The sequence below is a fragment of the Somniosus microcephalus genome, chromosome 1, assembly GCF_052327205.1.
Source record: "Somniosus microcephalus isolate GS21.2 chromosome 1, FLI_Smic_1.0, whole genome shotgun sequence".
NCBI lineage: Eukaryota > Metazoa > Chordata > Chondrichthyes > Squaliformes > Somniosidae > Somniosus > Somniosus microcephalus.
Window position 1 is genome coordinate 184,548,252 of NC_140987.1, and position 23,890 is coordinate 184,572,141.

The window sequence follows — 23,890 nt, forward strand, 5'->3', positions numbered from 1 at the left end:
TGATTAATTGGCTGTGTATTTCCAGCGTTTCTGGTTTTACTTTTGATTTTTTGTTTTCACTTTCTTTTTTTTTTACCTCTAGTCCATATTTGGGATTTAACTGCATGTTGTGCTATGATATCATTACATTACAGATGAACTTCTGTGAAAGCAAGCACTGACAACCAAAATCTAATACTCCCCTCCGCGACACACTGGTCCACTCCTGTCACCCCCAACACCCCATCCCCCGGCACCTTCCCGTGCAAGCGCAGGAGATGCAACACCTGCACTTTTACCTCCTCCCTTCCCATCGTCCAGGGCCCCAAACACTCCTTCCAGCTGAAACAGCGATTTACTTGTACTGCTTACAATCTAGTATACTGTATTCACTGCTCACGATGCGGTCTCCTCTACATTGGGGAGACCAAACGCAGATTGGGTGACCGCTTTGCGGAACACCTCCGTTAAGTCAGCAAGCGTGACCCCGAGCTTCCGGTTGCCTGTCACTTTAATTCTCCCCTCCTTGCCCACTCTGATCTCTCCGTTCTTGGCCTCTTACATTGTTCCAATGAAGCTCAACTTAAGCTCGAGGAACAGCACCTCATCTTTCGATTAGGCACTTTACAGCTTTCTGGACTCAACATCGAGTTCAACAATTTCAGACAATAACCTCGGCCCCTGTATATTTCTTTATATTCTTAATTTTTTTCTCTCTTGTTTTCTTGTTGCCATCATCATTCACACCTCATCTAGAGTCATCTTTTGTTTCTTAACTTGTCCCATTACCATCTCCTTTTGCCTTGCGCCATCGTCCCGTTTGTCAGTCAATCTCTCCTGCCTTCTATCCTAACACAGTCCTTCCCTTTGTTCTTTCCTGCCCCTGCTTAAAAATCTCTCTTCTCTAACCTTTTTCAGTTCTGACGAAGGGTCCCCAATCGAAACGTTGACTCTGTTTCTCTCTCCTTGATGCTGCCTGACCGGCTGAGTGTTTCTAGCATTTTCTGTTGTTATTTAAGATCGAATACTTGATTGGTCAGCATTTCACAGTATAAACTGTGCAGCAGGAAGATCTGCATGAGATATAGGAGGTCAGGAATTATATTTTAATGAATCCACCACTTCCCTGTTGGTCAACTTCTTCTTAGTTCAGTTTTTTATAATGTTCAATACACTGAGTATTGTCCAGTTTGAGAAACATCAAATTTACTGGAAGAAAAGTTGTTTAAATTATAAATTGTGAAGCATTTTGGGATGTTTTTCTACTTTAAACGCACTATACAAATACAAGTTGTTGTTGTAAGCAAACCAAATGTTACTTTCTAGAAAATAGAAAACAAAAATCTTTATTATAGACACATATGGGTTCTGATGAAAGGTCATTGACCTGAAACGTTAACTCTGTTTCTCTCTCTACAGATGCTGCCTGGACCTGCTGAGTGTTTCCAGTATATTCTGTTTTCAAAACACTATCTGGGTCACTGTGAAATGAAGGTCCATGGAAAACAGAAGCCGGAATGAAAGAAGGAGAATTACACATTGTGACATCACAGCGCAGAATGACATTCCATTGTGTCATCCACCCGCTGACATCACCACGAGATGCTCTTCCATTGTGTCATCCACCCGCTGACATCACCACGAGATGCTCTTCCATTGTGTCATCCACCCGCTGACATCACCACGAGATGCTCTTCCATTGTGTCATCCACCCGCTGACATCACCACGAGATGCTCTTCCATTGTCATCCACCCACTGACATCACCAGAGCCCCGCAGTGATGTCATCCACCCGCTGACATCCCCAGAGCCCCACAGTGATGTCATCCACCCGCTGACATCCCCAGAGCCCTGCAGTGATGTCATCCACTCACTGACATCACCACACCTCTGCGGCTCTGGAGCTGCTCCAATTGCAGCTGTCGCCCGTTTGGTCGGTTTCCCCTTCACTTCACCGGCACATCACAAACCCAGAGACTGGCGCTCGGAACTTACGCCTTTTACCGAAACAAAAATCACAGTAACTCGGCCTCTGCTGCTCTAAGTAAACCCGAGGATTCTGGCACCAAATTTAAAGAGGCCTCCTTCAGAGCAACATCAACAGCTATCTGCCCCGGTCTGTAGTGAATAATCTCAGCACACAGACTGACCCAAGAGTTTTTGTCGCATCTGTTGCCCCTATATGTACATCAATTTGGGCACAAACTGTAAAACTGCTGCAGCATGCAAAGTGGAGCCGGGTGAAATCTTACTCACTGTCACCACTGATTGATTCGAGGTCAGAAGTGTTCACAGCATCAACACCCCAGGGTAAGGCCCAGTACAATCCTTCAACCACCTGTCTAAAGGAAGAGATTAGGTCAGCGCATTCGTCATGTGCTTCTTTGCCACTTTTTTACCTTGGCAGACCTGCAAATTTTTAAAGAAAAAAACCCGTCTCTTTGACTCTGGAGCCTCAGCTCCTTCTGAGCAACAGCACGGGCGCAGCCATGTTCAGGCGCTCAGTGCGCATACGCAGCGGCATTGCACGCCGGGAATTGTAGTTTTTATTTCCGGGGACCAGGCGTCACCTGCTCTCCTGCTCGTCTCCACCGGACTACAACTCCCGCACTGCCGGAGAGAGAGCTTTTACTGCAGTCTCCCACTGAGTCTTGTGTGCATATTCATGGTGGGTTGCAATAGGAGGAGTGAAACTCCTTTTATTTTAGAAGTGCAACTCACAATATTTTGATGTAGCTCATTGAAATATAAACACATATACTTACATGTTCAAGCCATGCAAATTAATACAAAAGCAAAATAGTGCAGATGCTGGAAATTTGAAATAAAAAGTGCTGAGGAAGGGTTCGACCCGAAACGTTGACTCTGTTTCTCTCTCCTCGACGCTGCCTGACCTGCTGAGTGTTTCCAGCACTTTTTGTTATTGCTGGAAATACTCAGCAAGCCAGGCAGCATCTGTGGAGAGAGAAACAGAGTTAACGTTTCAGGTCAGTGACTTTTCATCAGAACTGGACAATCCTGCTAGGTGAAGCAGTGATTTACTTGTACTCCTTTCAATTTAATATACTGTATTCATTGGTCATGATATGGTCTCCTCTACATTGGGGACACCAAATGCAGATTGGGTAACTGCTTTGTGGAACACTTCTGTTCAGTCTAGAAGTGAGCTTGAACTTCCTGTTTCATGCCATTTTAATTCTCTGCCCCACTTCCACTTTGAACGCTCTCAGCCTCTTTCACTGTTCCAGTGAAGCTCAATGGAAGTTCGAGGAACAGCACCTCATCTTTCGATTAGGCACTTTATGTTATGTATTATGTGTTCTCCTCCCACCTGCGGTGGCGCTGTCACAGCAGATGAATGGTTGGGTTTGTTCTCTTTTGTTCTGTACTTTCTCTGGAACTTTCCTTTTGAATAAAGCAGCAGCATGTTTGCAATCTCGGGGTTCTGAGCACTAATTGTGTTTAAGTATAACGGCACAGGTACAGACTCAACAAAGTGGCGACGAGGATCGGATGAATCTGCGTTGTAGGAACTTTCTTGTTTTTGACTACAAAACACTCGGAACAGAGATTGCAGCTTTACATTAACATTACGGGTGCAGTGAGTAAACAGAAATTTAAATTTGAAACGTGAGATGGCCACTATATTCGGAAACATCGGTGATTTTGATGAAATTGTTGAGCAATGGAGCGCTTATATGGAATGTTTTGACTATTTTGTTTTGGCGAATGCGGTGGCAAACGATAAGGTCATGCCTACCTTTTTGAGTATAATGGGAGCAAAGACATTCAATTTACTGCGCAGCCTTGTACAGCCAGTTAAGCCAGGAACTAAAACATATAAACAACTAGTGGAAATTCTTGGAGCACATTTTTCACCAAAACCTCTGAAAAAGCCATTGAAGTTAGTGTCTCCATGGAGATGGCGGAAAAGGAGGCTCACCAGTTGAGTTCAACAGGGAGAGTTCACAAGGTGTCGTCTGAGCCTAAAGGTGCGCGGAACGGCACATGTTACCATTGTGGAAAAACGGGCCATCACGCTAATGACTGCTGGTGTATGGAGCTGGAATGCCGAAACTGTGGCAAAAAGGGTCACATTGAACGTGCCTCTAGAGGTAAAAAAAGAACAGTCAGAGCTGGGAAGCATGAAAACAAAATGTCTGTATTTGGACAAGAGAAGAAAAAGAGTGTTCATTCAATGCAGCATGATGGAACAAGCAAAACAGAGGGGAGCGACACCTCTGAGGAGGAAGAGGTGCACATACTGACAGTTGCAGGTGGTCCAAATGGCTACTGGGTGTCACCACTGCTGGAGGGACAATCAGTGCGGATGGAGGTGGACACAGGCGCGGCTGTGTCCCTTGTTTCAGACACTGTCTACAACAAAATGCTAAAGCACCTTACCCTTCAGCCAACAAACATTTTGCTAAAGACATATACCGGCGAACCTGTGGCCATGAGAGGCGCCATTGAGGTGACAGTTAAATTGAACGGACAGACTGCGAAACTGCCACTATATGTGGTAAAGGGAAATTACCCATCTCTACTGGGACGTGCGTGGCTAGAGAAAATCACGCTGGACTGGCCTGCAGTCCGCATGATGTCAAAAGGGGAGTCAGGTCTGACTGCAGTTTTAAACAAACATGCAGAACGCTTCAATGGTGAACTTGGGAGCATGAAAAAGATCAGTGTGAGACTGGACATTAAACCTGACAGCAAGCCGAAGTTTCACAAAGCCCGACCTGTACCCTATGCAATTAGGCCAAAAGTTGAGGCTAACTTGGAGGCCTTAGTCAAGAATGGAGTCCTGGAGCCTGTGAGCGCGAGCAAATGGGCCACACCCATTGTTCCTGTCCTGAAAAAGGATGGATCTATTCAAATCTGCGGGGATTTTAAAGTGACTATTAACCCGGTGCTGTCTGTGGAATAGTACCCTCTTCCCCTCATTGGTGATCTCTTTACGGGCCTGGCCGGAGGGCAAAAGTTCAGCAAAATCGCCTTATGCCAGGCTTATCTACAAATGCATGTCGATGACAAATCAAAGGAGCTGCTGACAATTGTGACACACAAGAGGCTATACAGGTACTGCCGCCTTCCGTTTGGAATTACGTCAGCCCCTGCTCTATTCCAAAGGGCAATGGATCAGATTTTGAGTGGACTGCCAGGAGTCCAGTGCTACCAGGACGACATCCTTGTCACTGGGACAAATGAGGAGGATCATCTTCTGAACTTGGATGCGACACTACAGTGACTGAAAAAGTATGGACTCAGAGTTCGTAAGGACAAATATGAATTCTTTCAGTCTTCATTTGAGTACCTGGGGCATGTGATTGACGCTACCGGCCTGCACAAGGCGCCGTCAAAGGTCAAGGCGATCGTGGAGGCCCCAGCACCCCAGAATGTGAGCCAGTTACGTTCATTCCTGGGGCTACTTAACTACTATGGAAAGTTTATTCCAGACTTATCAACATTGCTGAAGCCGCTACATCAGTTGTTATGTCAAGGCAAAACATGGAAATGGACTGAACTGTGCAACAAAGCTTTCGCCCAAGCAAAGAAAGCATTGCTGAAGTCGGAGGTCCTGACACACTTCGACCCAAAGCTACCCGTGCAGCTAGTATGTGATGCATCACCATATGGTGTGGGAGCAGTCATATCCCACATCATGCCTTCTGGTGAAGAGAAACCTATCGCCTTCGCATCACGCACCTTGAACAAGGCAGAGAATAACTATGCACAGATTGAGCACGAGGCCTTGGGAATCGTTTTTGGAATTCGAAAATTTCATCAGTACCTGTTTGGGAGAATGTTCACACTCCTGACAGACCACCGTCCACTGACTTCAATCTTCGGGCCCCACACCGGAATTCCGTTTCTTGCTGCAAGCAGGATGCAAAGGTGGGCTTTACTGTTGTCGGGACACACATACGACATCAAATATCGCAAATCAGACTTGCACGGCAACGCAAACGGTCTCTCGAGGCTGCCCTTGCCTGTTACTCCCCCAGAGCCTCGTCAGATAGACATCTTCTACTTCAGACAAGTGGAGGGAGCACCTGTCACTGCAGCTCAGGTGCGAAGGCATACCCGCAATGATCCAGTCCTGTCTGAGGTAATGGACGATGTCATTCGAAGGAGAGCTACAGGAGATTCTCCTAGTTTGAAACCTTCCGTTTCAAAAAGAAATGAGCTCTCTGTCCAGGCAGGTTGTCTTCTCTGGGGATGCCGTGTCATCATTCCACCACCTCTGAGGGAACCTGTACTGCAACAACTTCATACAGGCCACAGTGGGATGGTTCGGATGAAGAAAATGACAAGAAGCTACTTCTGGTGGCCAGGTCTCGATGGAAATATTGAGGAGAAAGCCAAAACATGTTCCCCGTGTCAAAGGGTCCGGATTGTTCCACAGCTGGCAACCCTACACCCCTGGGATTGGCCTGAAGAAGTGTGGCAGCGCGTACATGTGGACTTCGCTGGTCCTTTCGAAGAGATGATGTTTATGGTGGTTGTGGACGCTCGTAGCAAGTGGCTGGAGGTCACTGTGATGAGGTCTACCATGGCAGAGAAAACAATTGAGAAACTTGGTGAGATGTTCAGCCATTAAGGCTCACCGGAACAACTCGTAAGTGACAACGGTCCACAATTTGTATCACAGGAGTTTGCAACCTTCCTGCAAGTGAATGGTGTCCAACACATCGGGTCTGCGCCCTACCATCCCTCTACTAACGGCCTGGCAGAAAGGTTCGTGCAAACTTTGAAGCACGCTTTGAAGGCATCGCAAGGTCAGGGCTCAATCCACCAACATCTGAACAGCTTCCTGTTGTCCTACAGGAACGAGCCGCATGCCACAACCAAAACTTCCCCCGCTTCGCTCATGATGAAGAGGCAGTTGCGGACAAGTTTTGACTTACTCAAACCTCCAAGGGCACAGCAGGTTGTCCAACGTCAACAACAAGCTCAAATTGAAAGGAGAGAGAAAAGAGCCAAGGAGAGACAGTTTCATCCTGGAGAGCATGTCCTAGCTCGAAACTACAACACTGGACCGAAATGGGTTCCTGCTACGGTGATCGTGCAGACGGGCCCTGTGTCTTACACGGTTGAGACTGCTGAGGACGTCGTCGGGAGAAGACACACAGATCAACTGTTGCTAGGAGCAGAGACAGCCACAGAGGCTCCAACGGCTGGTTGGCCTGAACTGTTTCCGGATGATACCACAAACCAGCATCCTTCACCACAGTGCTCTTCTCCAACACAGGAAGTCAAAGAGACTGTTCCACCTGTGCAAACTCCTGACTGTCGACTGACACAGGCACCTTCTCCATCCAGGCCTGTGTCAATGCCTACTGCTGTGGAAGCCAGCGATGACCGCCGGTATCCTGTCAGAGAGCGGCAGCCTCCAAGACGCTTGGATCTGTAGGCTTAGCGACTTACCCACAAGACTGGGGCAGAATAAACCCCAGGGTAAAGCCAGGGTTTGAGGCAGTCTACCTCTACCCTTGGTTAGTTGAGTGCATTGAAAGTAACTTACCTGTTGAGGAATAATGTGGACATTTCATTTAAGAGGGGAGGAATATGTTATGTATTATGTGTTCTCCTCCCACCTGCGGTGGTGCTGTCACAGCAGATGAATGGTTGGGTTTGTTCTCTTTTGTTCTGTACTTTCTCTGGAACTTTCCTTTTGAATAAAGCAGCAGCATGTTTGCAATCTCGGGGTTCTAAGCACTAATTGTGTTTAAGTTTAACAGCACAGGTACAGACACAACACTTTACAACCTTCCGGACTCAACATCGAGTTCAACAATTTCAGATCGTAACCATTGCTCCCATTTTTTCCAAACAGCAGGTGCTATTGATGATTCCATTGTTGCCATTTACAGCTCCTCTAGACCCATCTTTTGTTACTTTACTTCTCCCATTACCACCCCTTTTGCCTTGCACCATCATCCCTTTTGTAATTTAATCTCTCTTCCTGCCTTCCACCCTATCACAGACCTTCCCTTTTGTTCGCTCCTCCCCCCCTTCCCCTGTACTTGCTTAAAACCTATTACATCTCTAACATTTTTATGTTTTGTTTGGTAACGCTCCTGTGAAAGGTCTTGGGGCGTTTTACTATGTTAAAGGTTCTATATAAATACAAGTTGTTGTTGTGATGAACACCTGAAATGTAACTCTGTTTCTCTCTCCACAAATGCTGCCTGGCCTGCTGAGCATTTCCTGTTTATATTTCATGCAAATTAATTAGTTTTCAGAAAAATAAGCCCAGTCCTGGGCTTGCAGCTATATGTTTGCTGATTAAATACTAATCACAACACTTAGTTGGCACAAAGATATGAGTTCTGAATCTAAGTATAACTATTCTTTTTCAGAAAGTCCTGATTGGCGGGTCAAATTTTGCCTTCTACAAATCTAGATTGAATCTTGCCAATCTGAATTTTCAACTTGATGGAGAGGTTGTTATTGGCTGCTTTCACAAAACAGTATCCAGAACTACAATCTGTAAGTTATTTGTATTTGTTTCAATATTAGTTGCACAAATTAATGATAAATAACACATTGACATGTACATATATGCTTACCTAGAAAATGCCCATCAACAGCTTTAGAAATGCTGAGGCAGCCTGCAAAAGGATGACAGTTTAAGAAAGGCCCTGATTATAAGCTGATGACATGTGAAAACCAATAGGAACGGGAGTAGGTCATCAGCCCCTTGAGCCTGTTCTGCCAATCAATGAGATCATGGCTGATGTGTATCTTAACTCCATCCACCTGCCTTGACTCCATATCCTTTTAAATAGTTACATTGTGGCGGAGCCACCAAAGGACTCAGAGCGGTTGTACATAATTCCTTTAACAGCAATGTAGTTACTGTCTGTGCTTGTACCTTTAATTGCACTGTTTGACTGTACAATGTCTAGTTACCTTTACAGCGCGGTTTCAACGTGATGACGTCATGCCGTTAGTCATGTGATTCCCCAATGGCGGGAAGAATGTGATGACGTCATGACGTCAGTCTTCTGACCAGAGGATCAGTCCTCGTGGAGCCCTCAAGGAGAGCAGGCCTGTAGTTGATGTATTCCAGCAGTTTCTAGTTAAAACCTGTTTTTTTCCATTAAAGTTCATTGTTTTAATTGCCTGAGTCGAACTCAGTCTCTTCGACAGGAACCTCCGTTCCTACATTGGTGACCCCAAATTCTACAAACAATTTTCGTGGAAGATTCATCATGGACACGAACGCCGTCACGCTGAAACTGCCACAGTTCTGGGAACAACAACCAGACGCCTGGTTTATCCAGGCTGAAGCCCAGTTCGCCATCAGGAACATCATTGCGGATCAGACCTGTTATTATTACGTGGTCTCCGCCCTCGACAGCGCAACTGCCTCACGGATCATCAGCCTCCTCGGTAGTCCTCCTACTGACAGCAAGTATGATGCGATTAAGGCGTGGTTGCTTCAGGTTTTCGGGCTCTCGAAGTCGGAGCGCGCTCGTCGGCTCATCACACTGCCCGGCCTCGGGGACTCCAAACCGTCCGAGCTCATGAGCCAAATGCTCACGCTCTTGGGTGCCGAACCGGAATGCTTCCTCTTCCGGGAGTTTTTCCTCTATCAAATGCCTGAGCAGGTACAGGCTGCCCTAGCCAGATCCAACATTACAGACTGCGCCGAGCTTGCCGCCGAAGCCGATAAGATTTTCACAGTAACCCAGCAGTGCTGCGCGGCCACGAGATGTCCATCCCCCACAGATGTGGTTCCAGCTCCTCCTACAGCGGGCTGGTGCTCCTACCACACCCGTTTTGGCGCGAAAGCACGATGCTGCCGCTCCCCCTGCAGTTTTTTGCCCCCCAAAAAACCAACAAAGCCCCTGCAGCGTTCCTGGCGAAGGAGGACCGGGTCTAACGGGCGCTCCGCAGTTGCGATGGCCGTCAGATCTACGGGGAAACTTCTTTATATAACCGATTCCCTATTGGGCCGACGTTTTCTTTGTGACACCGGGGCGCAGTGTAGCATTCTACCTGCGTCGAAGCTCGACATGCAGGCTGGGAACCTCGGTTTTTCCCTCGTAGCGGCTAATGGTGCAGCAATTCGAACTTTCCGAAAGCGACGGGTCGAAGTCTGTTTCAGCGGTCAGCGCTTCTTTTGGAAATTTGTCACGGCCACAGTCTCACAGGCCATCCTAGGGGCGGATTTTCTGTGTGCCAACAGCCTCCTCGTCGATGTCCGGCACCGCCGGCTGATCAACGCGGCCACCTTCCACTCGATTCCGTGCTACCACGGTACCTCCGTGTCGCGCTCTATTGCCTGCACCTTCCCTCCTCCGGATGACTTCACTCGGCTCCTCGGAGAGTTTCCGGAGCTGACAAGGCCCACTTTCTCCTCCTCGGCAACGAAGCATGGTGTTGAACATCATATCACCACTACTGGCTCCCCGGTTTATGCGCGGGCTAGAAGGCTCGAACCCGGCAAGCTCACGGCTGCGAAAGCGGAGTTTGACACGATGGAGCGGCTCGGGATCATTCAACGATCCAATAGTCCTTGGTCCTCGCCTCTCCACATTGTTCCGAAACCGGGTGGCAGCTGTCGGCCATGCGGTGACTACCAACGCCTAAACGATGCCACCACTCCAGATCGGTACCCGATTCCGCATATTCAGGGTTTCTCGGCCCATTTGGCAGGAAATTCTATCTTCTCTAAAGTCGACCTCATCCGGGGATATCACCAGGTTCCCGTGCACCCGCAGGACGTCCCGAAAACCGCAGTCATCACCCCTTTTGGCCTCTTTGCGTTCCTGCGGATGCCGTTTGGCTTGAAGAATGCAGCACAGGCGTTCCAGTGTTTAATGGACTCCATGCTCCGAGACCTATGCTTCATCTTCGTCTACCTTGACGACATTCTCATCGCTAGTGCTAGCAAGGAAGAGCACATCTCCCATTTGCATTCCCTCTTTACACGCCTCAGCCAGCACGGTTTAATCATCAACCCGGCCAAGCGCCAGTTTGGCCTGCAGCAGATCGATTTCTTGGGACACCGCATAACATCGGACGGCGTCGTCCCCTTAATGACGAAGGTGGAAGCGGTTACCTCTTTCCCGCGCCCGCCGACCGTCAAGGCCTTGCAAGAGTTCCTGGGGATGGTCAACTTCTACCACCGTTTTGTCCCTAAGGCGGCTCAGCTTATGCAACCCTTGTACGGGGCCCTCAAGGGCAAGTCCGGTAAGGATCCAATCAGCTGGACAGCCGAGATGGACCAGGCGTTCGTTAACACCAAGAGCGCTTTGGCCAATGCAACCATGCTAGCGCACCCACTTCCAGGTGCCACCATCGCCCTTACCACGGACGCGTCAGACTACACCATCGGTGCAGTGCAAGAGCAGTGGGTCAACGGCACGTGGCAACCGCTGGCGTTTTTCAGCCGTCAACTACGGAAAAATGAAAAAAAATACAGCACCTTCAATCGGGAGCTACTGGCCCTTTTCCTCGCCATTCGCCATTTCCGGTTCTTATTTGAAGGACGTCCCTTCACGGCTTTTGTCGACCACAAACTTCTTACGTTCGCCATGGCCAAGACCGCCGAACCGTGGTCCGCTCGTCAACAACGTCACTTGACGTTTATTTCCGAATTTACCACGGACATTCAATATGTGTCTGGTAAGGACAACCTGGTGGCGGATTGCCTCTCCCGTGCGATGGTCCACGCGGTGCACCTGGGGATCGACTACGCCCTCATGGCTGCAGATCAGGCCTCGGACACTGAGGTCCAATCATACAGAACCGTTCCCTCTAGCTTCCAGGCGACCGACGTCACTTTCCAGGCCGCAGGCGCCACGCTCCTTTGCGACGTCTCCATGGGCGTTCCCCGACCTATCGTGCCGGTCGCATGGCACCGGAAGGTGTTTGATGCCATACACGGGTTGTCGCACCCTGGGATGAAGGCTTCACAACGGCTTATGTCGGCGAAGTTCGTCTGGAAAGGTATGCACCTCGATGTCCGCGACTGGGCTAGTACCTGCGTCATCTGCCAGAAGGCCAAAGTCCAGCGTCATGTTAAATCTCCAGTGGCTGCTTTCGCTGTTCTGGAGCGTTGTTTCGACCACGTGCATGTGGACCTTGTGGGGCCGCGTCTGCCTTCTCAGGGTTATACTCATCACCTCACCGTGGTGGACCGCACCACTAGGTGGCCAGAGGCAATTCCTTTGGTTTCCACCACTTCGGCAGACGTCGCTAGAGCTTTCATCTCCTGTTGGGTTGCCCGTTTCGGGGTACCGGCGGACATCTCTTCTGACCGTGGGCCACAATTTTCCTCGGAGCTTTGGAACGCTGTAGCTCAGGGGCTCGGCCCCAAACTTCATCGCACCACCGCCTATCATCCATAGGCGAACGGCCTTTGCGAGCGATTCCACAGGTCGCTTAAAGCCGCCCTTCGGGCCAGTCTTCAAGGTGCAGGATGGGTGGACAGACTTCCATGGGTCCTTTTGGGTCTTCGTACGGCGCCCAAAGAAGACCTGCAATTGTCCTCAGCTGAACTCGTCTACGGCCAGCCTCTCCGAGTACCAGGGGATTTCCTCCCTTCTCCCACAGAGCCATGGTCCGCCTCCCAGCAACTCGTTAGCCACCAGGAAGCGGCCAGATGCTTTGCTCCGGTACCTACATCAAATCACGGCTTACAGAACTTCCACGTGCCACCCGAACTGAAGAATGCTGAGTATGTATTCATCCGCCACAACGCTCACCGGGATCCACTCAAACCCCCTTACACTGGTCCTTTCCACGTCATCGAACCAGGAGACAAATCCTTTTCGGTCGACGTCGGAGAAAAGCCGGATCACATCTCGGTGGACCGATTGAAGCCGGCTCACCTGGACCTGGACCACTCAGTCGTCGTCGCTCAACCACCCAAACGTGGCTGACCACCCGCAGCCGCCGCGCCAGATCAACCAAAGCCGCCCGCCAACTCGACCATGCTCGCCGCGCCTGTTCAACCACAACCGACTGCCAGCTCGACCACCGGTCATCAACTTCCTCTGCCAGGGTATCGAAGTCGATCGGACAGACTTGTCAGACCTCCGCCTCATCTCACTTTTTCTGTTAAAGACAATTCTGGGGGGGCGCATGTGGCGGAGCCACCAAAAGACTCAGAGCGGTTGTACATAATTCCTTTAACAGCAATGTAGTTACTGTCTGTGCCTGTACCTTTAATTACACTGTTTGACTGTACAATGTCTAATTACCTTTACAGCGCGGTTTCAACGTGATGATGTCATGCCATTAGTCACGTGATTCCCCAATGGCGGGAAGAACGTGATGACGTCAGTCTTCTGACCAGGGGATCAGTCCTCGTGGAGCCTTCAAGGAGAGCAGACCTGTAGTTGATGTATTCCAGCAGTTTCTAGTTAAAACCTGTTTTGTTCCATTAAAGTTCATTGTTTTAATTGCCTGAGTCGAACTCAGTCTTTTCGATAGGAACCTCCGTTCCTACAACATAAGCTTTGTAAGTTAAGATGCAGGTATACCCAACATGGTTTTACTTGAATTGGAGGAAAATAAACCAAAGTACATGAAACCCTGAATGGAGAATTAGGAATATTGGAAGCACAGAATTGGTGGTATGTTTCTAAGGGCATGACCATCTGGAAAATTATGATTTTTTAATATTAAAATAATGCATTCTGGTTAATTGTAAGCACTATTATACTTTGCAATCAATTGGCTATTAATCTAAAAAAGGAAGAAACAAAATGACATTTGGATTTTCAACAGGCCATCACTTCCCCAACAGTAAATAGTAATTTCCCCACATCCAACCACACTACCCCACCCTCCTGGTTCACAGAGCCACTCTTATTGCCACTTGGAGCCAATTCAGAGAAAATGTACCCAATCAACTCCTCACTCTGTTCACAGAAATCTGTCTCTTTTTCCAACTCGCTTAGCTCATACTGACACTCTTAGAATTTTATAGCACGGGGAAGAAAGAAAGACTTGGATTTATATAGCGCCTTTCATGACCACCGGACGTCTCAAAATGCTTTACAGCCAATGAAGTACTTTTGGAGTGTAGTCACTGTTGTAATGTAAGAAATGGGGAGAGGAGGCTGTTGTGCTTGTTCTGGCTCTCTGAAATAGCTGTCCATTCAGTCCCATTCCTCTGCTCTTTCCCTAGAACCTTTGTTACTTTTTCGTTTCAAATATTTAACCACTTTCTTTTTAAAAGGTAATTGTGGATTTTGATTTCACCACTGTTTCTACTAAGGTTCTGTCTGAAACCCTCTGTGTAAAAAAAACTTTCTTCATTCTTTTGGTGATTATCTTAAAATTATGCCCTCCAGTTATTGACTTACTAACTAGTGGAAATAGTTTATCCCTATTTACAGTATTCACAAGATAATTACAGATGAGGAGGGCCATTTGTCCCATCTTAATTCACCTATCCAGAAAGACTTTAAAGCTCCCTTATTGCAGCATTCAGAACATAAGAAATAGGAGCTGGAGTAGGCCATTTGGTCCTTTGAGCCTGCTCCACCATTCAACAAGATCATGGCTAATCTTCTATCTCAACTCCACCTTCCCACACTATCCCCATATCCCTTAATTCCCACCAAAAATGTATTGACCTCTGTCTTGAATATACTCAATGACTGAGCATCCACAGCCCTCTGGGGTAGAGAATTCCAAAGATTCACCACCCTTTGAGTGAAGAAATTTCTCTTCAGCTCAGTCCTAAATGGCCGACCCCTTATTCTGTGACTGTGACCCCGCGTCCTAGATTCCCCAGCCAGGGGAAACATTTTCCCAGCATTAACCCTGTCAAGCCCCTTAAGAATTTTATATGTTTCAATGAGATCACCTCTCATTCTTCTAAACTCTAGGGAATATAGGCCTAGTCGACTCAATCTCTCCTCATAGGGCAATCCTCTCATCCCAGGAACCAGTCTAGTGAACCTTTGTTGCACTCCTTCTAAGGCAAGTATGTTGTTCCTTAGGTAAGGAGACCAGAACTGTACACAGTACTCCAGGTGTGGTCTCACCAGGGCCCTGTATAATTGTAGTAAGACTTCTTTACTCTTGTACTCTAATCCCTTTGTAGGAAATTAGACATACCATTTGCTTTCTTAATTGCTTGCTGTACCTGCTTGTTAACTTTCTGTGATTCATGTACAAGGACACCCAGGTCCCTCTAAATGCAAACATTTCCCAGTCTCTCACCATTCAAAAAATATTCTGCGTTTTTGTTTTTCCTACCAAAGTGGATAACTTCACACTTCCCCACATTGTATTCCATTTGCCATGTCCTTGCCCACTCACTCAACCCTTTCATAAAACCATGTTGACTCATATTATGATTTTCTAAGTGCCCTGTTACCACATCCCTAATAATAGATTCTAGCATTTTGCCTACTACTGATGTCAGGCTAACTGGCCTATAGTTCCCCATCTTTTCTCTTCCTCCTTTCTTAAATAGCGGGGTTATGTTTGCTACCTTCCAATTCTTGGGAACTGTTCTAGAATCTAGGGAATTCTGGAAGATTAATACCAATGCATCCACTATCTCTGCAGCTACCTCTTTTAAAACCCTAGGATGCAGGTTGTCAGGTCCAGGGGATTTGTAGCCACTTTGTCCCATTAATTTCTCCAGTACTATGGCCTAGAAATTCAGTTGGTTGCGCCAGCCGTTAGCGCCATAATAGGGGTCTATTTCCAGCGCTAGGCACTTAGCGCCCGGGCGCAGACCGATCTGCGCCTACGCCCAAATTCAGTTGACATTTAGCGCCGGCGCAAAGTGCTAGCGCCCGCTCAGCTGCGCGCGCAGCTTATGACGTCATTTCGTCGTGCAACGCTGTTTGTGCGCCCCAAACCGGAAATTCAGTGGCACCCGCCCAATGTGGGCGTGGCGCTGCTAAGAACTGTGAAGTGGAATGCAACAGAGGCCCTGTGGGCCTCGGGGAGCGCTAATTAAAGGGCACTTACACTGACCTATAAAGCCCAGCCATTTTGCTGCAATGACTTTACTGCTTTGGATTTCTGGACAGAGACCAAGGGACAGAGCTTACTGATTTGGGAGAACATAGAAGAGGTATTTTTGGCTTCTGGCCAGTGCTTTGACATTTGAATCATTGTGATTTCACTGTTTTCAACTTGATTATGGGGGCTGTATGGGGGTCCAACCCTCAGTTGCAGCATTATGTGCGAAGGGCTCGCAGACGCTGTGAGAGAGGGCCAGCCATGCCTAGACGCAGAGGGGCCATCAGGCGTCGGCAACGTAGGCCTTACCCACTCAGGCAATACCGGCAGCAGGTGTCCTATCTCACCATGACTGCGGCGCATTGTGTGAAGAGGCTGCGCTTCAGAAGGGAGGTGGTTGCAGAGATCTGCCAGCTGCTTCACAGAGACCTGCGTCCACAGCTGATGTGCAGGACATCTCTCTCGGTGGAAGTGAAGGTCACGGTGGCTCTGAACTTTTATGCGAGCGGCTCCTTCCAAGCCGCTGCTGGGGACATAGCGAACATCTCCCAGTTCGCTGTGCATCGCTGCATCCGGCAGGTCACCGATGCACTTTTCGCGAGGAGACACCAATTCATCTCCTTCCCCATGACCCGACAGAGGCAGGAGCAGCGTGCAGTCGGTTTTGGCAGGATCGCGGGCTTCCCCATGGTGCAGGGCGCCATTGACTGCACGCATGTGGCTATGCGGGCACCTATCCACAATGCCGAGGACTACCGCAACCGGAAGGGCTACCATTCCCTAAATGTACAGCTGGTGTGTGACCACAGGCAGCGCATCCTAGCTGTCAATGCCCGCTTCCCAGGAAGCAGCCACGATGCATTTATCCTGCGCCAGACTACTGTGGCTGACATGTTCGAGGCACAGCCTCCACCAAGGGGATGGCTTATCGGGGACAAGGGCTACCCTTTGTGTACATGGCTCATGACCCCGCTCCGCGCGCCCAGGACCCCAGCGGAGGAGGCATACAACGAAAGCCATCAAGCCACAAGGAACATCATAGAGCAAACGATAGGCGTCCTCAAACAACGGTTCCGCTGCCTGGATCGTTCCGGCGGATCTCTACAGTATTCGCCGGACAGAGTCTCCCAGTTCGTCATCGTGTGCTGCATGCTGCACAACCTGGCTATCCGCAGGACTCAGGCACTGCCACCTGACATTGCACCACCACCTCAGGAGGACGAGCAGGAGGACCATGAGGAGGAGGAGGAGGAGGAGGAGCACCAGCCCAGGAGGGAGCCACAAGGTCCAAGGGCCGTCCGCCGGGGGCTTATTGATCGACACTTCTAGGCCCCCTGTCAGGGAATGGCCGGTGGCAATGGACGCACCTGAAGGCAGCCGCTCCGCAAGCCCTCAGCCGGTTAACGCAACAACCACTTCAAACATGACACCTGGACATGCTGAATAAATAAAAAGCTTTATTTCACAAACTCAGGGCCCTTCCCACATGAAACAGAAAAACAGACAAGATCCCCAAAAAACAGTCAAAAACATCTGTCACTCCCAAAACCTGGGGAGGACTAACCAAACTTGGGCATCCAAATGGCCTTCATCATCGGCCTTACAAAAATAAGCCCCCCCCCTCCACAACACAAACACCCCCATAAAAACAAAAAATGCCTGGATCCTCGGCCTTACAAAAATAATGCCCCCCCCAGAACACAAGCCCCCCAATATAAAAGAAACCGCTATCACCACACTCTAATGGGTGTGCCGAGAGGGCGAGTCCTTAGACAGGCTTCTCCGGCCCCTGCTCGACCTGCTGCTCCGCCTCAACCTAGGCCCTGCGGGTGTGGGGAGGCTGGGGGAAGGCTCATGAGGGCCACAATGCGTGTCGGAAGATGCCCTTGGGGGTCGGCCTAGACGAGGCCCGGCCCGGGAGGGGCCGGCTGCTGACTGCTGCAGCTGTGGCTGGCCAGCATCAGTCTCAGCAGCAGCTCGTCGCACCTTGGCTGGGGGAGTGGCAGTGTCGGCTGCACCTATGGGGGCAAGCTGGCTGATGGCAGGCGCGCGCTGCTCGCCAGACACACTGGCACTCGGCCGGGCTGGCAGTGCAGCAGGCGCTGCAATCTGGTGGAGGCCAGACCGCTGTGCTGCAGCAGGGCGGCGGGTGCCATGGCGATGCTTCCGTCCCACAGCAAGTGTGGCAGAAGTGAGTGCCCGAACTGCCCTGGTATGTGCCCGCATCAGCTCTGCCAGTGTCTGGACGGCACCACTCATCTCGCGAGTCGCGTCCTGCGCTGCCGCGAGTTGCTGGACACCCCTGTCCTGCGCTGCCGCGAGTTGCTGGACACCCCTGTCGTGCGCTGCCGCGAGTTGTTCGACCCCTCTGTCGTGCGCTGCCGCGAGTTGCTGGACACCCCTGTCGTGCGCTGCCACGAGTTGTTCGACCCCCCTGGCCTGTGATTCCCCGAAAGCGACCACACTATGAGCCAGGGACTCAATGGCCTGAGGCATCTGTTCCACCACCCCCATGAACTCCTGGTGGCGCCGCTCAGACGCCGCCGACATCTCATCGAGGAGGCGCACCTCCTGGGCGAGGACCGTCTCCGGACTGGAGGGCGGACTCTCCCTCTGGGGAGAAGGCCGCCGAGCTGGCCGACCCTTCCCGCGTGCGTCGACCCCACTGGGCCCAGGATCTGCCCTCCCCTGCAACACCTCCCCCTGGCTCTCCTGCAGGCCAGACGTCCCCCCTCCATTGCCAGCCCCTGGCGCGGATGAGGGTTCCCCCGATGTGCCGCCTTCCTCCTGGTCCTCGTTGTCCTCCTCCTCCAAGGGCCTCGCAGTCGGAGCTTCAGGGACCACCTCCTCCTCACCAGCTGAAAGCAGGAAGGCACAAGAGTAGCTTTAGAGTGAGGACAGGGCGTCAGCGAGGGAGGCCTGAGTGGTGGCCTTATGCGCATTTGTCGGTCAGTGGGAAAGGATGTAGATCTGAAGTGCAAGGGCAACGAGAGAGGTCCAACCGGTCATGTCCTTACCAGTGGGTTCCAGTACAGGGTCCGCATCTCCGATCGCAACAGGGCCAGTCACCCGGGCACGCATGAGTCGAGCCACGCTCTCCTCCAGATCACTGAGCGCCTGGTACTCGGGACGGCCTCCACCGGTGACAGCCTGGCTCCTCAAATTCCTCGCCAGCTTGGCCTGCAAGAGAAAGGACGGCCTCTAAGTACAGTGTGGTGCCCTGTTGCTGTGTGCACTGCCTCCCATGGTCGAATAGCTTGGCCAGTGTGTTAAGTGCAGAAAGTGCTATTGATGATCATGCCAGTGCCATTGCTGCGGGAGGAGGGCTGCCCATTAGGCCTTTGAGGTCCCTTTGCCCATAATGTGAGGTTCACATGCAAGGATGAGGAGGACACTGGAAAGGGTACTCACCTTCACCAACCGAGTGAGGTCGTTGTACTTCTTGCGGCATTGGTCCGCACTCCTGGGGACATCGCAGGTGGATGACATCCTGCGGGCGATTCTCCTCCAGGCTTTCCTGTACAGGTTCCTGGGAGCCTTCTTGCCACTGTCCGGGCACAAGATCTCTCTTTTGTCTTCGACACCATTAATCAGCACCCTCAGAGCATGCTCTGAGAAGCGCTGCGCTCGTTCACGGGCCCTCTCCATGTCTCCAGGCGCTATTTTGGCCCACCAGCAGTGTTGAGGCCTAGCTGCAGGGCTCCAGTATGCAGGGCGTGGCAGCAGTCAAAGTTGACCCTTCCCCCTTTAAGAGCTGGCCGGCGTCAGGGTGTCTGCTGTCAATCAAAACATGACCGCACCTGCGCTGCGCCCGGCCTCGGCGTTATCAGGCCGCATCGCCGGATTAGCGCCTGAACAGAGCATTGCAACACCAGTTTCAGCGCTCGGCCAAACTCTTGGCCAACTCTACTGAATTTCGGTGATGTGGCCTGCACTTTCCGGCGGGCGCTAACTTTAGCGAACGCCCGACTTTAGCGCCCCAAAAGTGTCCAGACTGAATTTCTAGGCCTATGTCTTTACTTATACTGATTTCTTTAAGTTCCTCATTCTCTCCAGCATTGTTCTTCCCATATAGAGATTTTGTCCAACTTTGTAATTTCTGAGCTGCCTCCTTCGATTTCACTGCCCCTCCTAATTTGGTATCATCTGCAAGTTTGACTAATGTGCATTGAGTTTCTGAATCGAAGTCATTGATGAAATTAGAAACAGTAGTGATCAGAAAATTGAGCGTTGAGGCATCCCAGTCAGTGCTTCCCCAATCCAAAATAACCCCTCTAACAAGTACCCATTGTCTTCTACCTTTAGCCAATTACTTATGCATTCCCAAAATTTATCCCAAATCTCCACAGCTCAGAAATTAACTAATAGCCTTTCATGTGGAACTTTTGTCAAATTACTTTTGAAATTCTAGGTATACCACATTGTAGGGCAATTTACATGTAATTTCTCCAATCAAGTATATTGGCCCCGATTTTCTGGCAGCCGTCGGGCGGCTTTTCATGCGGCCGGGGTCCGAAAATCACGGAAAAAGCGGGTCGGGACCCCTCCGCCTGATTCCCCGCCCCGTCCGACTTTCAGACCGGCGTTTCTCCGTCACCCGCTTCAGTCCCGGCCGCCGCTGGCGGGACTGCTCGTCGGAGCACTAATCACCAATGATCACCTTGTTAAGGAAGATTTTCCGGGGCCGTTGCGTCTTTGGGGCTTTCCCCACATGAAACACGCCTGCGGGGAACCCCGCCGATGAGAGCTGGCATGAAAACAGCTGGCTTGCTTGCTTGCAGCAGCAGGACGTTGAGGGCTGAAGAGATTTAAATAGACAGCATTTGCAGCCTGCAGGATCTTATTGATCAAGGCTTGGGGGAACTTTTTGAAGCCTTAAGAGCAGCTGTAGAAAGTTGGAGCCTCACACACTTCTCCAGTGTGAGCTCCTGGGAAGCCCCTTTCGTCACTCTAACTCAGCACCTCCTCAATGGAGGCATCTGCCAGAAGCATGGGAGGCCTTTGGTACATTCCCTTCCTGGCATGAGAGGATCTCCAACAGCAGAGGCGGCAGCAGCAGGACCAGGAACAGCAGGATGAGCACCAGGAGCACCAGGAGCACCAGGCTGCTGCTCACTCACCTGAAGCTGCACAGGCCAGAAGGGGCCAGCGCTTGGAAGTGGCTTGAGAGCACCTTGCTGTGCTTTAGGGGGCCAGTGGGACCCGTTTCTGCACTGGCAGTCCTACTCAGAAGGACTTCCATGAAGATCTGGTTTCTCTGTTCAACAGATGGCCAACGCTCCTCAAGAGATGTCATTCTCTTATGAGCACTCACCATGTTTTCCGTACCCTGGCGAGTTATCTCCTGCATGGAGGTTGCCAACCTTTCCATGGTGATGCGTTCATGCGCCAATGACTCCACAAAGGCTCTGCTCATGGTCGCTATGGACTCCTCCATTCGCTCCACACTCGCAGCGACCCTGGAGACAAAACCTGCCAGAGACTCCTGCATCTGTGCATGGAGATCCATCACCTCTTCTCTTGCGGATGGACCCAGAGGCAGAGGGTCGACATGCAGCGCAGCTGAGCTGAGCTGGCAGAGTCCTGCGCCCTCTGACGAGGACTCTCCACTGCTGTCCCTGTCTCCAGAATCTGCTGAGGCTCACTTGTGAGCTGTGAAACACCAGGTGACAACACTACTCTATGTCCCGAAGGTCCCCCCGAGGTGTGAGTGTCTGTGCTGGTGCTGGGTGCGCTTACTTCTGCTGACGCTGCGCCCTCAGAGGTTGGAGCTTCCTCTGAGGAGTCTGGCTGCACAGCCTCTTCCTCGGTAAAATAATGGGACTCAAGGCGGATAAATCACCTGGACCTGATGGCTTACATCCTAGGGTCTTGAGGGAAGTGGCGGTAGGGATTGTGGATGCATTGGTAATAATTTTCCAAAACTCACTGGACTCAGCAAAGGTCCCGGCAGATTGGAAAACTGCTAATGTAACACCCTTATTTAAAAAGGGTAGTAGGCAGAAGGCTGGAAGCTATAGACCTGTTAGCCTAACATCTGTGGTTGGTAAAATGTTAGAGTCCATTATTAAGGAGACAGTAACGGGACATTTGGATAAACATAATTTAATAGGACAAACTCAGCATGGTTTCATGAAGGGGAAGTCATGTTTGACAAATTTGCTTGAGTTTTTTGAGGAAGTAACATACAGGGTGGATAAAGGGGAACCAGTGGACGTAGTGTATTTAGACTTCCAAAAGGCATTTGACAAGGTGCCACACAAAAGATTATTGCTCAAGATAAAAAATCACGGGATTGGGGGTAATATTCTGGCATGGATAGAGGATTGGCTATCTAACAGAAGGCAGAGAGTTGGGATAAATGGTTCATTCTCAGACTGGCAATCAGTAACTAGTGGTGCTCCGCAGGGGTCAGTGCTGGGTCCCCAACTCTTTACAATCTATATTAACGATTTGGAGGAGGGGACCGAGTGTAACATATCAAAGTTTGCAGATGATACTAAGATGGGAGGGAAAGTAGTGAGTGAGGAGGACATAAAAAACCTGCAAGGGGACATAGACAGGCTAAGTAAGTGGGCAGAGATTTGGCAGATGGAATGCAATACTTGAGGAAGTAACATATAGGGTGGATAAAGGGGAACCAGTGGACGTAGTGTATTTAGACTTCCAAAAGGCATTTGACAAGGTGCCACACAAAAGATCATGACTCTGGGTACCTTGACATCTTTAACTAATGGTGAATGTTTTCTGGGAGCTATCTGGGAGGCTTAGGTATAGGAGATGGCTGGCTGGTATCTATGCGTTGAAGCCGCATGGAATTGGGGTTGTTGAAGTCTCCAGCAGCTATTACCCTGAGAGGGACCAGTTGCAGGTTGCATCTCCAAATCTGGCAACAGGGCAACCCAACCTCATCCTGCTGCTGCTGCAAACTAGCATTTTCAGGCACTGTTAGGACCTGACACATTATCGCACCAGAATTGGATTCCTGAGAGAAAGCTGGATCCTGTGAAGTCACGCCTACCAAGCAGCTGGTGTTGGGTACATTTTATGACAGATCATTGATCAGCTGGTGGGAAGACCCAATGGATTATGGCACAGCTGCAAAACACTGATCTATGCTTGACAGAAGGTAGGGTGCCCAAGGCCTCCATGGCAGCAATGTGAGCTTTCACTTCCAGTATGACCTATACTGGGAAGGCACTTAACCTGATCATTTTGGTCAAATCAGTAAATTAATTCCTGCACTGCTTTGCTGATCTTCGGATTGTTAAGATGGCACTAATGGCTTCAGCCATCTCCCTCTACCACTGCCATCTCCCTCTCTTACCCCTTCTGCCAAACAGTTCTAATCTTCTTGCCCTCACATCTTCCAGTAACGTATCCATCTCTGCTTCACTGAAATCATAAAGCTCTCTGTGATGAAATATTCCATTCATCACTGCCTGTGACTGTGGTCGACTTATTTTTCAACACTATGGATCAACTCCTGAAACCCGAACGTTTGGATTTGGATCAACATGCTCCGGACGCATCAGCACGCTTCGGACACTGGTTTGAGTGTATGGAATTCTTCCTGGACAATTCCGCAGCCGTCAAAGACGCTACGGATGCTGCGAGGATGAGACTCGGAATTCTGCGGAATTGGGTAAGCCACCGGGTTTACCCCCTCATCCAAGACGCCGATACGTACCTGGCCGCCTGCGACATCTTAAAGGCGCATTACCAGCAGCCTACGAATGAGGTGTATGCTAGGCATCTGCTCGCTACTCGCGCACAGCGACCTGGGGAATCGGTGGAGGAGTTCCGAAGCACCCTGAAAATGCTTGGCAAAGACTGCAAGTGCCGAGATGTAAAAGCCGCAGTGTACACTGACGAGCTTGTTCGCGATGCCTTTCTCACAGGCCTCAGCTCCACTTACATCCGGCAAAGACTGCTGGAAAAAACGGGGTTGGACCTG

At 50.1% G+C, this 23,890-nt stretch overlaps 1 protein-coding gene and 1 long non-coding RNA gene across 9 annotated transcripts in view; one reads left to right on the forward strand and one right to left on the reverse strand.

Annotated features, from left to right (window-relative positions):
* rgmb (repulsive guidance molecule BMP co-receptor b) overlaps nucleotides 1–2,488 on the reverse strand; it is a 262,214-nt gene extending 259,726 nt beyond the window's left edge. For 7 of the 8 annotated variants that reach the window (XM_085987971.1, XM_085987980.1, XM_085987933.1 and 4 more), the window contains exon 1: nucleotides 2,236–2,488. The gene's annotated coding sequence lies outside the window, so the exon portion shown is untranslated. The remainder of the gene's footprint in view (nucleotides 1–2,235) is intronic. The other variant, XM_085987942.1, reaches the window with a different exon arrangement.
* LOC147124501 (uncharacterized) lies at nucleotides 1,410–13,406 on the forward strand. The gene is made up of 3 exons (XR_015078402.1): nucleotides 1,410–2,289; nucleotides 8,346–8,475; nucleotides 13,211–13,406. It is a non-coding gene; the product is annotated as an uncharacterized LOC147124501 (long non-coding RNA).
* Nucleotides 13,407–23,890: the final 10,484 nt, after the last annotated feature.